Source organism: Polypterus senegalus, chromosome 14, assembly GCF_016835505.1.
Source record: "Polypterus senegalus isolate Bchr_013 chromosome 14, ASM1683550v1, whole genome shotgun sequence".
In the NCBI taxonomy this organism is placed as follows: domain Eukaryota; kingdom Metazoa; phylum Chordata; class Cladistia; order Polypteriformes; family Polypteridae; genus Polypterus; species Polypterus senegalus.
In genome coordinates, this window is record NC_053167.1 from 89,783,601 (window position 1) to 89,798,691 (window position 15,091).

General features: G+C 39.3%; 1 protein-coding gene across 2 annotated transcripts in view; it reads left to right on the forward strand.

Annotated features, from left to right (window-relative positions):
- Positions 1-15,091, forward strand: part of b4galt2 (UDP-Gal:betaGlcNAc beta 1,4- galactosyltransferase, polypeptide 2) — a 648,560-nt gene that overhangs the window by 517,497 nt on the left and 115,972 nt on the right. The window lies entirely within an intron of this gene.

Here is a 15,091-nt window from a genome sequence, read left to right on the forward strand (position 1 = left end):
CATGTTGATTACTACATGCAAGTAAGAATTTGGCTGTGTGTTATACATGTAACAATAATGACCCAATAAGCCTGTAACGTTAGTAAGTGAAAGAAGTTTCTGCATATTTATACTAATATATTACAAGCTAAAAAAAAAGGACAAATTCAAATTATGTGCTGTATAGATCTATCTATCTATCTATCTATCTATCTATCTATCTATCTATCTATCTATCTATCTATCTATCTATCTATCTAGACTTTTAATAATCTTTTTGGCAATTCTCATCATACCATACTATACCATTTTCTAACCCTGTTTAATCCTAATCAGTGCCCAAAACAGGAACAATCCTGGACAGGGTGCCAGACCATTTCAGGTTGTGCACACACTCACACACAACACAGGTACACTAAGGCCATTTAGCTTTACCACTTTACAATCATTTTTAGGTTATTAGTGTTAAGTGTGTTAAACTTGAGGAGGATGCTTTATAAATAAAGCATATGATAAGAGTATTTCAAAGAATATAAACCACACTAGCTGTGTAAGCCCATGCTGTAAAAAGCCCTGGGTCCTAGAAACTATTGAAATCATCAGAAAAAAATTGAAATGTAGAGATGTCAGGTAATTGAAAGGAACTACTCTTGGTATCTCTCCCCTAGGTGGTTTCATTTTGCCGACGTGCTCACCTTGCTTGTGTTTTAGCGGCGGGAGGAAAAGTAAAAGGGATACCGTTTTGCTGATGCTAGCGGCTAAGCGACTTTGTCTTTCTTTGGAGGTTTCAATTTGCCGACGTGCTGGCTTCACTTGTGTTATTAGCGGCTAAGCAAGTGTTCTTTTTCCTCGGAGGTGGCGCCGTTACCCTGACTCCACCTCTCACCTCCGGGCCGAACAGACAGACACTCACACTTCCACACGTAGACGTTTATATATAAAATATAAACTTAGTTTTACCAGTACTATTGTAGCCGCTGAAGCGTACAAGTCAAGCACCGGTAAAACGCGCGTCGAAAGAAATCTCTCAGTCCAAAGGTTTGTTTTAAAAATATTTAGTGAAAGTTAAAAGGAAATGATTCACACAAGAATCAAAGAAAAAAATAGTTACACACGTAGAATAAAAGGAAATGGAAAAAATGTATCTTCTCTAAACTTAGCTTTTCTTGAGAAGCTTTAGTTACTTCTGTACTTAAAGGTTCCTTACTTTTTCTTTCTATACTTAATGGTTCTTGATTTCTTCTTCTGTACACTATAAGTGTACGGTTCAACACTTAAATATGTGCTGTTTTACAATTTACTTTACACACTCAAAAAACCTGTAGACGTGGGCATGAGCACAGTTTAAAATCGTTTGCCTCTACACCTTACTCATGGCAAGGCTGTCACTAACTGAAGAATAAAGTTTACTGAAAGCTGTTAGAAATGGCAAGAATATACCAATACAATTCTACTTATGGGGGGGTTATAGGAACCTCCCATAAATTATGCATTATAATCTAGTAAAATATTCATGAATCTTATAGAACTAGGAAAATGACTCTTACAACTATAAATATAATTATTTCCAAATTAACTGCCACAAATATCACAAAATGAATTGTCTTTTCAAATGTTAAACATTAGCCAAATCTTTAACAAGTTGTATCTTCATGAAAATGAAAATGCAATGTAAAAAAATGAGACATACAGAAGGCAACTTACAATTGCACCTCCATTACCAGGGTGTATTTACAGTATGGAAAATATTTTATAAACCATTTTAAAATGTACAAATACAGATCTGAAGAAGACTGTAGACAACAAAGAAAATAATTGCATGATACTTAACAGATATGATTACTAAAAAAAGGAGCACTTCAGTAATGCAATGTATTAATAGGATATAACAGCCAAACTGTGGTAACCCTTTTGATTCAGAATGCCAGTCACTCTGTGTAAGTCACCAACTCGGCCTTCAGCAAAAGAACCCCAGACCATCACACTTCCTCCTCCATGTCTGACAGTTGGTGTCACACACTGACAAACCATCTGTTACCAACTTGATGGCGTACATACACCCTGTGTGATGAACCAAAGACTTCATATTTTGATTCATCGGTCCATATGACTTTTTCCTGTCTGCAGTAGTCCACTGCTGGTATTTCAAGGCCCTGTTTTGTCCGTTAAGGAATGGCTTTCTTACTGCAGCACAAAGTCTCCGCTTCAAAGTAGAAATAACCCTTGCTTTTTGTGACCACCGTTAAGCTGTTGTGCTTTGAGGTGCCTATCACGCAAGGTGGTGACCCTCAGAAACTCGTCTTCTGATTGGGTTGTTTTTAACACCCATTCCTTCAGTGTCCTAATGGTAAGCTCCCTTAGCATATCTTTAATTAGTCATGTATAAATGCTAATTGGTTATTAGAGGAACCTTTGTAATGAAACCTGTCATTCTGTTCACTTGGGTTGCAAGGTACTGGCATTCCTAAAGTTCAGTTCTGGAAAGATGATTCTGGGATGCTAACCATTATATGCTTCTCTTGTCATCTTCTGTCCAATGGCCTTGTTCTTCTGTTCATTTTAACCTTTACTTTTTAGTTGCAAGTTTCAGATGCAGCTTTTTTTTTTAAACTTTGTCATTCTTAGGCTAGCATCCCAGAGTTGTCTTTTCAGTGTTACAGATGACACTGGTATTTGGAGTGTATTGCAGGAAGCAGCCAAGTGAAGAACGTTAAGGCATGTGTTTCTCAAACTATACCCTCTGATGTTCTTATCTTGTGATGCAGTTCTGCATGTGGGCCTTCTTCTTCTTTTGTATCCTGGTAAGATTCTGCTTGCCCTTTTCTTTGAAGACAGTATCTTACAATCCAAGTGATCAGCATAACACGTTTCATTGGTGCTAATGCAGTGGCATCATTTCTAAAATAGCCAATTAGCATTTAAAATGACTGATTAAGGATAAACTAAGTGTCACTGAAGGAATGGCTTAAGAAAATGGGGCTTTGCATTAAATTAATTAACTAAAATCAGTCATTTCAAGCAGTGATATTGATAAAAATACTAGTAGTGTGTTGGTTGTACAGTGGTACCTCAGTATACGTCCGCTTTGGAATAAGTCCAACTTTGTATACATCCTGTTTGGACGCAAAAAATTTTGCTTGGTATACGACCTTTGTTTGGAATACGACTTGCGTGCTAGAATACAGCGCGCTACCCTTGTTTACCTGTCTCAAGACAAAGCCACGACTGCCCACGAGCATCAGTAAGCCAATTGTTAGCATTCAGTGAACAACCTGCGCTATAACTCTATGTGAATTTTCACGTGATTTTGTGTTTTTTCGCATAAATTTGAATTGATTGTTGAAAAGTATGAAGGTGGCATGTGTATCCGGGACTTGGCTGCTGCATACCGTATGCCGAGAACGACGGTATCAACGATTGTGAAAAGCAAAGACATTATTAAAAAATAAAGTGAGGTTTCATTTTCATTTATTTCATCTAATTGCTTTTGTATTTATGTACTTTAGTATTAAGCAGTGTTTAAATTATTTTATACAACCCCATCAATGTATAATATGCCAATAACAATGGGATTTTTTTTCATGGGAACGGATTAATCATTTCCCCTTTATTTCGTATGGGAAAAATTTGTTTGGCATACGTCCTGTTTGGTATAAGTCCAAGGATCTGGAACAGATTAAGAGCGTATACCAAGGTACCACCGTATTTTTAAATGATTTTAATAGAATAATGATAAAAAAAGGGATTAATTTTTATCAAAAACCTGATGATTTCTTGGTGTGTTCAGACTTCTGAATGGTTATGTTTTTTACATTTATAAAATCTCAATTTTGACTTATTTGACTTATTATTTTGAATGGGCTGTGTGGAGGAAAGTACCCCTAAAGTAAGTGTGGTCTGTGAACAGATGAATTACATTTCACATTTAAGATTGAAAGGCCCCTTTCCCATGCTTGCTAAAGATTGTCCAGAGACGCATGCCACCTATTTTTTTTTTTTTGTTTATTTAAAATAAGAAGTCTGTTGATACTGTGATAGAGTCCTTAGTGTTGGTGCCTAAGGTCCAGGTCCAGTCTCTTTATGCATCCCCCCTGCATTTTGTTATGGGTACTCCCAGATTCCAAAGATCTGTGTTTTAGGTTATTTTATAACTTTACATTGGCCCTGAGTGAGAGTAGGTGTGCACATGAGTGTGTCCTTAAATGGATTGGTGCCCAAATTTTGATAATTAATGATAATGAAAGTAAAGAGGTCTTCAGACACACACCCCTTTGTCATCTCACTGGTTACAGTTTCAGACACAGCCTCTTAGCAGAACTGATTATCATTGGAATTCATAGACTCTTTACAATAAACACATGAAAATATACACTTTCTGTGTTCATTCTCCAGTCAGATTATCTAAATTTCCTTCCTTTTGTATGCCTGTTTTGTCCAATTCAGATAGGAACCAACTTTGGACAGGGGCCAGTTTATCACTGAACATCAATAGGAGGTATTTATTATGTTTATGGATTAGATAAGGATGAAATCACATTAAGATGAAATGTAAAGTGCCTACAAAATGTATTATGCATGCGTTCTAAATCAGGCAGGGGAGCGCTGGATAATGTCTTTTTGACATGCATAATCAAGATTTCTAAATAACTGTAAATAACTTTTTCAAACAGTTACCCACATTCTTCTGATTTCTAGACATTTTTAATTACTGTGCATTGTTCCCTTACTGTATTACATAGAGATGTGTAATGTTAGTGATTTGATCAAATATTCATGGCCTCCTCACTTCTGAGTAGTAAAGGCAGATTCTTAACCATCATGCAGTGCTATAAGGGAGACAATCACTACTTCATTCTGCAGTATGATGACCCCACACAAACTGCCAATATCATAAAAAAAACCTGCAGCAAAAGAGAGGAAAAGGGAGTCCTGCAACAGATGGAATGGGCCCTGCAGAATCCTGATCTCAACATCACAGTCTGAGAGAGAAACAAGTAAGTTAGCCAAAGTCTATAATGGAGCTGTGCAAGTTCTCCATGACACTTGGAACAAGTACCATCCAAGTACCTTCAGAAACTGCATGAAAGTTTCCTCTAAGAGACATTCTGCTGTTTTTAAGGCAAAGGGTGGTCACACCAAGAATTGATTTTATTTATTATGTTTTATTCTGCTTACTGCAATTTCTAAGATGTTCACTGATTAATAAAAAAGCTATTCATGGAATTATTTTTGAAAGCATTCTTGCTTTCCCTCCTAAGGCTTTTGCACGGTACTCTTTATGTGTGTGTGATTTACTGACCTGCTAAAAGCTTGGGTTTGTTCCATTTCTTAAGAATTAGCTTCACTTGGCCTGCACTAAAATCTCACTATTCTGTGCCCCTTGTATAAATGCCACTATATTCTTTAGTTATTCCAGGAAATCCTTGGGGTTCGAAGTGCATTATAGCAATTGTTGTATAGGCATGAACTCATGGACTGCATGTACACTTGTTTCATTAAAAACATTACATCCATGGTTGGTTCCTGCCTTTTGCCTTAGGATAAACATTGGATTCTCACCACCCTAAACTAAATTAGCAGTTTCAATAACAGATGGATGGATATAAAACAGGTGTGCTGAATATATCTATTGATCCATTTACTGTAGGTGCTTCATTTAGTTAAGGTTAGAGCAAAAACAGGACTCATCTCTGAACAAAATGCATGCCAAGGCCTACTGAGTACATTGTGTGCCTAATCTGCTTATAGAACATGGTTAAGCAGCTAAGTGTATAATGCTTTAAAAATCCCTCCTGTGTATGCAGTATACTTAAGTGCTACCAGAATTAATTTTTATGAATAACTTGCTATGCTTCTAAGAATGATTCACAGTCACTCAGAGACCTGTGAAATGTGCAGAAATTCTAGCACTAACTCTGTACACTGACCATGGCATGAAGAAGACAGACATGTTTGATGCTTCCAAAGTGCCACGCTAATTTTCACTTGATTTCACATAAAACACTGTTCAGAATTCTTCCTAAAATTTCTGCTGGGGTAGCATGAGGTGGAAAGATTGGTCTGTTTTGGGCAATGCTTTTACTTGACTTTTGCTGACATAGACAGTATATATATATTGTCACGGATGCCGGGGCCATGACCCGGCCGGGACGCCGTGAGGGACCGGATGTGGGTCTGCGCCCACCCTGGATCATGTGGGGGCCGCCTTCCTGGTTGCTTTAGGGGCCACGATTTAAGGGCATGGAAGCCCCACCCTGCAGGGGCCCGTGGTCACCGCCAGGAGGTGCCCCAATGCCTTGGGGACCTGTTCCCTCAGCACTTCCGCTACACCAGGAAGTGCTGGGGAGAAGATTTAGAAGGGCACCCGGAGAGCTGCCGGCACTTCCGCCACGCTGGGGCGTGGCAAATGAGGGAATGCCGGGAGCCACCTGGAGCTCGTTTGGGAGAGGATAAAAGGGGCCGTCTCCCTTCATTCGAGGCTAGAGTCGGGTGGAAGAGGACGAGGCAAGAGAGGAAAGTGGAGGTGGCCCGAAGAAAGGCATTGAGTGGCCAGGACTGAATATTGGGGTTTGTGCACATGGGACTGGGTCTGAGTGACCATTATTTGTAAATATTATTGTACATAATAAACATGTGGTGGTGAGTAACAACGTCCGCCTGTCTGTTTCCGGGTCGGCTCCACTATATATATATATATATATATATACAGTAATCCCTCGCTATATCGCACTTTGACTTTCGCGGCTTCACTCTATTGCGGATTTTAAATGTAAGCCTATCTAAATATATATCACGGATTTTCCGCTGATTTGCGGATTTCTGCGGACAATGCGTCTTTTAATTTATGGTACATGCTTCCTCAGTTTTTTTGCCCAGTTGATTTCATACAAGGGACGCTATTGGAGGATGGCTTAGAAGCTACCCAATCAGAGCACGTATTACATATTAACTAAAACTCCTCAATGCTATAAGATATGCTTCCCGCACGATGCTTGATTGTTTGCTTGTCTCTGCCTCTCTCTCACCCTCTCTGACATTCTCTGCGCCTAACGGAGGGGGTGTGAGCAGAGGTGCTGTTTGCACAGAGGCTGTTTGCTTAAAAGATACTGATGCTCCTCTAAAAAATGCCGCTTTATTGCGGTGCTTCGGGCAAACTTAAAAGCACATGTATTGATTTTTTGATTGTTTGCTTTAATCTCGTGCTTTCTCTCTCTCTCTCTGACGTTCTCTGCGCCTGACGGAGGAAATGTGAGCAGAGGGGCTGTTTGCACAGAGGTTGTTTGCTTAGAAGATACTGATGCTCCTCTGAAAAATGCCGCTTTATTGCGGTACTTCGGGCAAACTTAAAAGCACATGTATTGATTTTTTGATTATTTGCTTTTCTTTGCGAGCGCTCCCTCTCTTTCTCTTAAATTCTCTGCTCCTGATGCAGACACTCCTTTGAAGAAAAGATATATTTGCATTCTTTTAATTGTGAGAAAGAACTGTCATCCGTGTCTAGTCATGGAGCACAGTTTAAACTTTTGACTAAAGGGTGTTATTTCATGTCTAGAGGGCTCTAATAACGTAAACAGTGTGGGAGAGTTTATAAGGGCTTAAAATATATAAAAGTAACAATACAAACATATGGTTTCTACTTCGCAGATTTTCATCTATCGCGGGGGGTTCTGGAATGCATCCCCTGCGATCGAGGAGGGATTACTGTATATATAATTCTCCAGTCAGATTATCTAAATTTCCTTCCTTTTGTATGCCTGTTTTGTCCAATTCAGATAGGAACCAACTTTGGACAGGGGCCAGTTTATCACTGAACATCAATAGGAGGTATTTATTATGTTTATGGATTAGATAAGGATGAAATCACATTAAGATGAAATGTAAAGTGCCTACAAAATGTATTATGCATGCGTTCTAAATCAGGCAGGGGAGCTGGATAATGTCTTTTTGACATGCATAATCAAGATTTCTAAATAACTGTAAATAACTTCCTCAAACAGTTACCCACATTCTTCTGATTTCTAGTCATTTTTAATTACTGTGCACTGTTCCTTACTGTATTACATAGAGATGTGTAATGTTAGTGATTTGATCAAATATTCATGGCCTCCTCACTTCTGAGTAGTAAAGGCAGATTCTTAACCATCATGCAGTGCTATAAGGGAGACAATCACTACTTCATTCTGCAGTATGATGACCCCACACAAACTGCCAATATCATAAAAAACCTGCAGCAAAAAGAGGAAAAGGAGTCCTCCAACAGATGGAATGGGCCCTGCAGAATCCGATCTCAACATCACAGTCTGAGAGAGAAACAAGTAAGTTAGCCAAAGTCTATAATGGAGCTGTGCAAGTTCTCCATGACACTTGGAACAAGTACCATCCAAGTACCTTCAGAAACTGCATGAAAGTTTCCTCTAAGAGACATTCTGCTGTTTTTAAGGCAAAGGGTGGTCACACCAAGAATTGATTTTATTTATTATGTTTTATTCTGCTTACTGCAATTTCTAAGATGTTCACTGATTAATAAAAAAGCTATTCATGGAATTATTTTTGAAAGCATTCTTGCTTTCCCTCCTAAGGCTTTTGCACGGTACTCTTTATGTGTGTGTGATTTACTGACCTGCTAAAAGCTTGGGTTTGTTCCATTTCTTAAGAATTAGCTTCACTTGGCCTGCACTAAAATCTCACTATTCTGTGACCCTTGTATAAATGCCACTATATTCTTTAGTTATTCCAGGAAATCCTTGGGGTTCGAAGTGCATTATAGCAATTGTTGTATAGGCATGAACTCATGGACTGCATGTACACTTGTTTCATTAAAACATTCCATCCAGGGTTGGTTCCTGCCTTTTGCCTTAGGATAAACATTGGATTCTCACCACCCTAAACTAAATTAGCAGTTTCAATAACAGATGGATGGATATTAAACGGGTGTGCTGAATATATCTATTGATCCATTTACTGTAGGTGCTTCATTTAGTTAAGGTTAGAGCAAAACAGGACTCATCTCTGAACAAGATGCATGCCAAGGCCTACTGAGTACATTGTGTGCCTAATCTGCTTACAGAACATGGTTAAGCAGCTAAGTGTATAATGCTTTAAAATCCCTCCTGTGTATGCAGTATACTTAAGTGCTACCAGAATTAATTTTTATGAATAACTTGCTATGCTTCTAAGAATGATTCACAGTCACTCAGAGACCTGTGAAATGTGCAGATAGCAGTCAAAGAGATATGGATTCATTTGTAAAAAGACAAGATGGAGAAAATGAAATGTAGGAACAATAAGTGGTATTGCATACAGTATCATTAGCATGTAGCCAAATGAGCAGTGGGTAACACTGTAGATTCACTGCTATGGAGATGTGTATTCAAGTACCAGTTTAGAGAGGACCAGTTTTTGTCTGGCCAAGTCTCTGTGATTGTTTTAATACTCTCATGTCAAAAAGATGTGGAGTTTAGATTGAATGGTGGCTGTGAACTGGTCTGCTGTGTAAAGTGAAACACATTAGAAGGGAAAGGTGTCTATAAGTTGGAAAGATGCTAAAAAAGACAAGGAGATGAGAATAAAAAAGGAAAAGACTCAAATGAATTCAAACCAAACAGGAGTCAGTGACCATGAAGACAAAAAAATAGTGTCAGAGCCAAAACAGAACTATAAAGGGAAGTCAAAAGCATTGCCAAATGTCAATAATCAGATTTAAACTGACCTAACCAAAGTGCAAGAAGCATTCAAAAATTACCTCAAAGCTAAAATGTCCTTCTTAACTGTGCCAGTAGTACTAAGGTGTTGTACCATGTTAGCCATTATGGATGTAGTGAGAAGTCAAACAAGTCAACAGCGTGCCTGTAGAAGTAGCCTCAGTTACCTTGAAAGCTTGCAAATTGTACTCTTTCTATTTAGCCAATAAAAGGTGTCATTTTGCTTGACCTTTCACTTAACTGTGCCACCAACTTAAAAAGGAACCACATGAAGATGCCACAGTAAGCAGTTGTGTGATTTGGCAGCCACCATGCACAAATAAAAAAAAATGGCAACACCCATGAGAAAAATCAACAGAAAAAATAGTAACACAATAACAACAGTGAAATACAGTAAAAAAAAAGTCTTCAGCTGGTGACATGTTCAAAAATAAGATGTCAAAGCTGAAATCATTTCTCATTTTTGCCTTATAGCCAGTGCTGTCAGGACTGGCTCCAGTCCTCATGTCCATGAACAGGATTAATTGGATTTGATAATGTATAGATGGGCATTGTGTTTAATGCCTAAAGAGTCTTCATGACCCTGCACTGGAAAACAGGTACATTCTCTTCCAGAACCATCCTGTGGTGACACCCAAGGACCCTTCAAGCCCCATGCAACTCTGTGGGTGTTCAATCTTGGACTAATCTAGAGGGGCACTGCCACCTTTTATATGGAATAATGAACTGCTCCACATTTCCAACATTGCTCTGTCCATCTAATATTTTTTTTACCCCTTACTGGGATGAAGACCACAAAACATCCAGGCCAGGTTGTCCCTCTATCCACATTATCCTTCCATTATGTTGACCCAGCAAGGTTAAGGCATCTCTCTCCATCCCAGTCGAGATGCCAGTCTGGCCATTTAGGCATTTACAGCCTTGACAATGCAGAATTTGTTTTTAGTATCATCATTTTTGTTCAGGTAGTCATTTGCTACTCATAGCTGTTGGATACTTTAATTTCTTTATACATTACAGAGGTCTTTCAAGGTTTACCACATAACCTTATAAGAAAATGCACAGGAGCAATTTCATTTTCACAATCAAGACAGATACAGAGTTTGGTTGAACATTTTCTATAACACACTGAAGCTAGGAAAGCCAGAGCTTTTGTCAAGGACAGAGTCTTTTTTGTCCATTCTTTGTTATGCAGCTTAGCAGCACTTATACCCAAATACAATGAGTATTGAATTAAGGTTCTGCTTTTTCACTGTGACAGTACTTCATATAATACACTTGATCATATAATACACTTGAATAGATTCAATTTCTATCCAACATCCGTCCTTCTACTCTGCCTTCTTCTTCCTTTTCAGATTCAAGGTAGAAATTAGCCCCAAATGGACTGGCAGACCATTACATTGCACATTTATTCACTAGCCCACAGCCATTCACACTGAGTAAATTAACCCAACATACATGTCTTTAGTTTACATACAGTATACAGTAAGACAAGATATATTTGCTTTTTTGAATACTGAATATCCAGTGACCATAATAATGCACACTTTTTTATTCTAATTAGAGATTATAAACATGCTGTAAGGGACAGTCGGCATTCTTACCCAGCCAGGACACCCTCATGATGGAAGGGCGAATGGAAACCGCATCTACAGGGTATTGTCTCCTCTCAACTGCCAGATGGCAGCCCCCTGGGTTATGGCAGCACCACAGATTCCCACAGGGCACCAAAGGAATTGGAGTTCTTTGACTCAGCCCCTTTGTACTCTGTGGATGCCTCCAAGGTGTGCTGCAGGGACCAGGGAGCCTGTCTTTTGTAAGGATCCAGCCTTACCCGAAGTGCTCCCGGGCCAAGCCTGCAAAACACCAGAAGTATTTCCAGAGACAATATAAAAGGAACAGCCTGCCTCAACATAGGGAGCCAGAGTCGGGTGGAAGGAGACAAAGTTTACCGGGAGGAATGGAGGAGGCAGTGACCAGTGATGGAGAGAAAGAGAGAAGAAAACTGAAGACAAGTATTCCTGTGTGCTATAGTGGTTCTGTACCATGCATTTGGTACTGTAGGAAACGCTTACGAGAAGTGTTTCATACCAATAAATCGTCTTGTTATTTGTCACGTGTCTAAGTCTGTCTGGGTTGGGTGCTAGGGAAGCTAGAGCTCCCCCTGCAGTCCACAATACCTAATATAAAATAGTTTTGAAGCTAAACCTTTGCATTTTAGTCCTGTTCTATATTTTTCGATTCACAACATTTAAATTCACTGTACTGTATGAATTTTATTGATTCAGATTATTCAAAGGCTGATAGCACATAATTAATAATCAAATAACAGATTAATGTATTTTTCCAGAAGTCCTCTTGAAACATGGTCACTGGTAATCAGGGCCGGATTTAGATGAAAAGAGGCCCTAGGCTATTCCACTTATGAGGCCCTTTCACCTCCCATTTTTAAGTTTGTTCAAATTGCTAACAATTTGAATGTAGGCCCCTCTTGATCTTGAGGCCCTAGGCTAAAGCCTAGTTAGCCTATAGGAAAATCCAGCCCTGCTGGTAATATTTCATCTCTTTCCTAGAACTTGAACCTGACATTAGCTTTTAAAGCTCAATTTGGCAATTGACCTCACCACAGGCACACAAGAAACTACCTACAGAAACATTCAGTGCCTAAGAAATATTGGTTACATGTTAAGCTTTTAAGGAATATGTTACTATTTTCTCATACAATCATTAAATCTGTCATTTTTGGCACTTATACTTCCAAGCACATATGAGAAATGCAAATCAGTGAAACTTTGGTGGAATTGTGCTGTGTTAGCTACCAGCATAAATGCAAATTCAGAAGAAATTTGCTCAGCAGCCAAGATCAATTTCTATTAAGAGTGAACCATTAAATATGTGTTATCTACTGTTAGAGCAAAAGCATTGCACATGGCCATCAGACCTACTGTAATTTCAGCATGCATTCTCATGAATCCTCACAGTTTTGATGCTTCTTGGCTGTACCTTTTCCTTGGATCCTTGAAGAGTACACAAGCTTGCCATGTAATGAGCACACTGCTGTAAAGTAGGTTCATAATCATTCATAAGGATGCTTTTTTGAAAAAAAAAAAAGCTGTTAAATTGTTTTGTTTTGGTTTTTTTAAAGATAATGACAACAAATTGGTAAAGTGGTCAAAAGACTGGGTTTGAATTGTGACTCGATACCTGCCTGAGTCTGCACATTCTTTCTGTGTCAGCATGGGTTTTTCTTTGGTGCCTCTCTTTTTCTTCCAGATTGCTAAGATTGACAACTGTAAATAGGTCTGGTGTGAGAGTGAGTGAGTGTACCCTGCAATGGACCTTGTATTGCCTGGTTACTCCTTAACCCAGCAGAACAAGTCAGTTTGAAATGGGATTGATGGATACATGGAATAGTTCACTGTACAATATGAGGAATGTTATTGTACGGATTGCTCCATTTCCTCCTTTTTTTACCCTGATATCTCACAATTTTCCTGTTTAAGTTTAATTAACTGATTTTAATTGAGTCCAGACCGGAAAACTTGAGGGTTGGTGGCAGGATTGGCACTCCAGCCACTGTAATAAAACCTTACACTTTTCCAGAGTGGTGATGAGGTGTCACTCGCTGCACTCGGGTTCCAAACCAGGTGGTTCGTTGTGTGGTGGGTGTGGTAACGTACCATCAGTACGTACTGTCAACCTCATACCTCCTTTACCCTTAACACTAGAATCCCTAAAGACTACGAAAAAATGTGTAATACCAGGCCACCTTAAATTCATTCATGCATCTCCATTTGTATCTTTTGTTTTGTAAATGTGTCGATCAGCACAAGCAGCAAGCATCCTGCTATCCCATCCCCCCACTGCTGCAGTTCAACTCGGACAAAAATTTCTCCCAGCTCAAGTCTTGTTTATCTAGGTGTGAGGTGCCTGGAGTTGTATAAGATAAATAATATGTTGTTATTTGGAAATCCTGCATTTCATGTATGTTCCGTGTCTACAGCAATCTATGTAACTGTAGAATGACAGGAAATGCAAGAAATGCTGAACACATACCTAAAACAAACTTTTTTCATGTTATTGTACTAATAACAAAATTTTGACATGAAGTGTATAATGTGTGAAGACTGAAGTCCAAATATCAAATAAACACTTTCAAAAAATGTAAATGTATAAAACAACAAGTGTGCTTTTACTCAAGATTATACCCAACAAAAAAGAAATTGGGTTTGGGTACAATGCTGACACAACCCCTTGAGTGGTGCAAAAGTAAGAACCGCTGACTTATAATCAAGAGGTTGCGGGTTCGATCCAGGCACATTTCAGAATTACCATTTTGAGTAGTGAGCTGCTCTTAAATGTTACTATTGTACAATAAAACATACATTTGTTTTGAGTCTGTAACAGCTGGTGTAAAGTTATGGTACTTGTAAAGGTTAGCATTTTTTTTTTTTATTCAGTTTCATTCTCTCTGTCATGTTCACACTCCCCCCGATCTGACACTGCTGTTTTCAAATAAAGACATGCTATAACAGAGGTGAACTCGGATAAGGATGACGGTTCTACATCGGGGAGTGAGAACAGAAGCCCTCCCCACAAGAAATGTCCACTCACACATAAGAACAATGCAGCTTCACCAGGCATAAAGGTGAAAGATGGCACTGTTTGGATGCAGCAAGAGGTCGGGCGCCTTCCTGCTAGTTTATCTGCCACACACATTCCTTTCAACGAAACAGCAGGACATACCGAGCTTGTGATTATGTTTTGTGATGGTCTTTATATGAAAAACATTTATATGTCACATCGAATATTATTTACCTATTTACTTTGATTTATGGGCGGCACGGTGGCGCAGTAGCGCTGCCTAGTTAGGAGACCGGGTTCTTCCGGGTCCTCCCTGCGTGGAGTTTGCATGTTCTCCCGTGTCTGCGTGGGTTTCCTCCGGCTCGGTTTCCTCCCACAATCCAAAGACATGCAGGTTAGGTGGATTGGCGATTCTAAATTGGCCCTAGTGTGTGCTTGGTGTGTGTTTGTGTGTGTCCTGCGGTGGGTTGGCACCCTGCCCAGGATTGGTTCCTGCCTTGTACCCTGTGTTGGCTGGGATTGGCTCCAGCAGACCCCCGTGACCCTGTATTCGGATTCAGCGGGTTAGAAAATGGATGGATGGACTTTGATTTATTTACTTATTTTCTTATAGCCTAAAGTCACAAGTAGACTGCAGAACTTCCTGTATTTGATCGACACTTTGTCAGTATGTCCGAACAAAAGACGTTAATGGAGAGGTGCGAAGGAATTTAAGGTGGCCCGGGATGACGAGTTTTTTCATAGGCTTCAGGGATTCTAGTTATAATTGTGTTCTGAAATTGCAGAGGAAGAGGCATTGAGGCTATAGTTACTTGAGAGGTCTG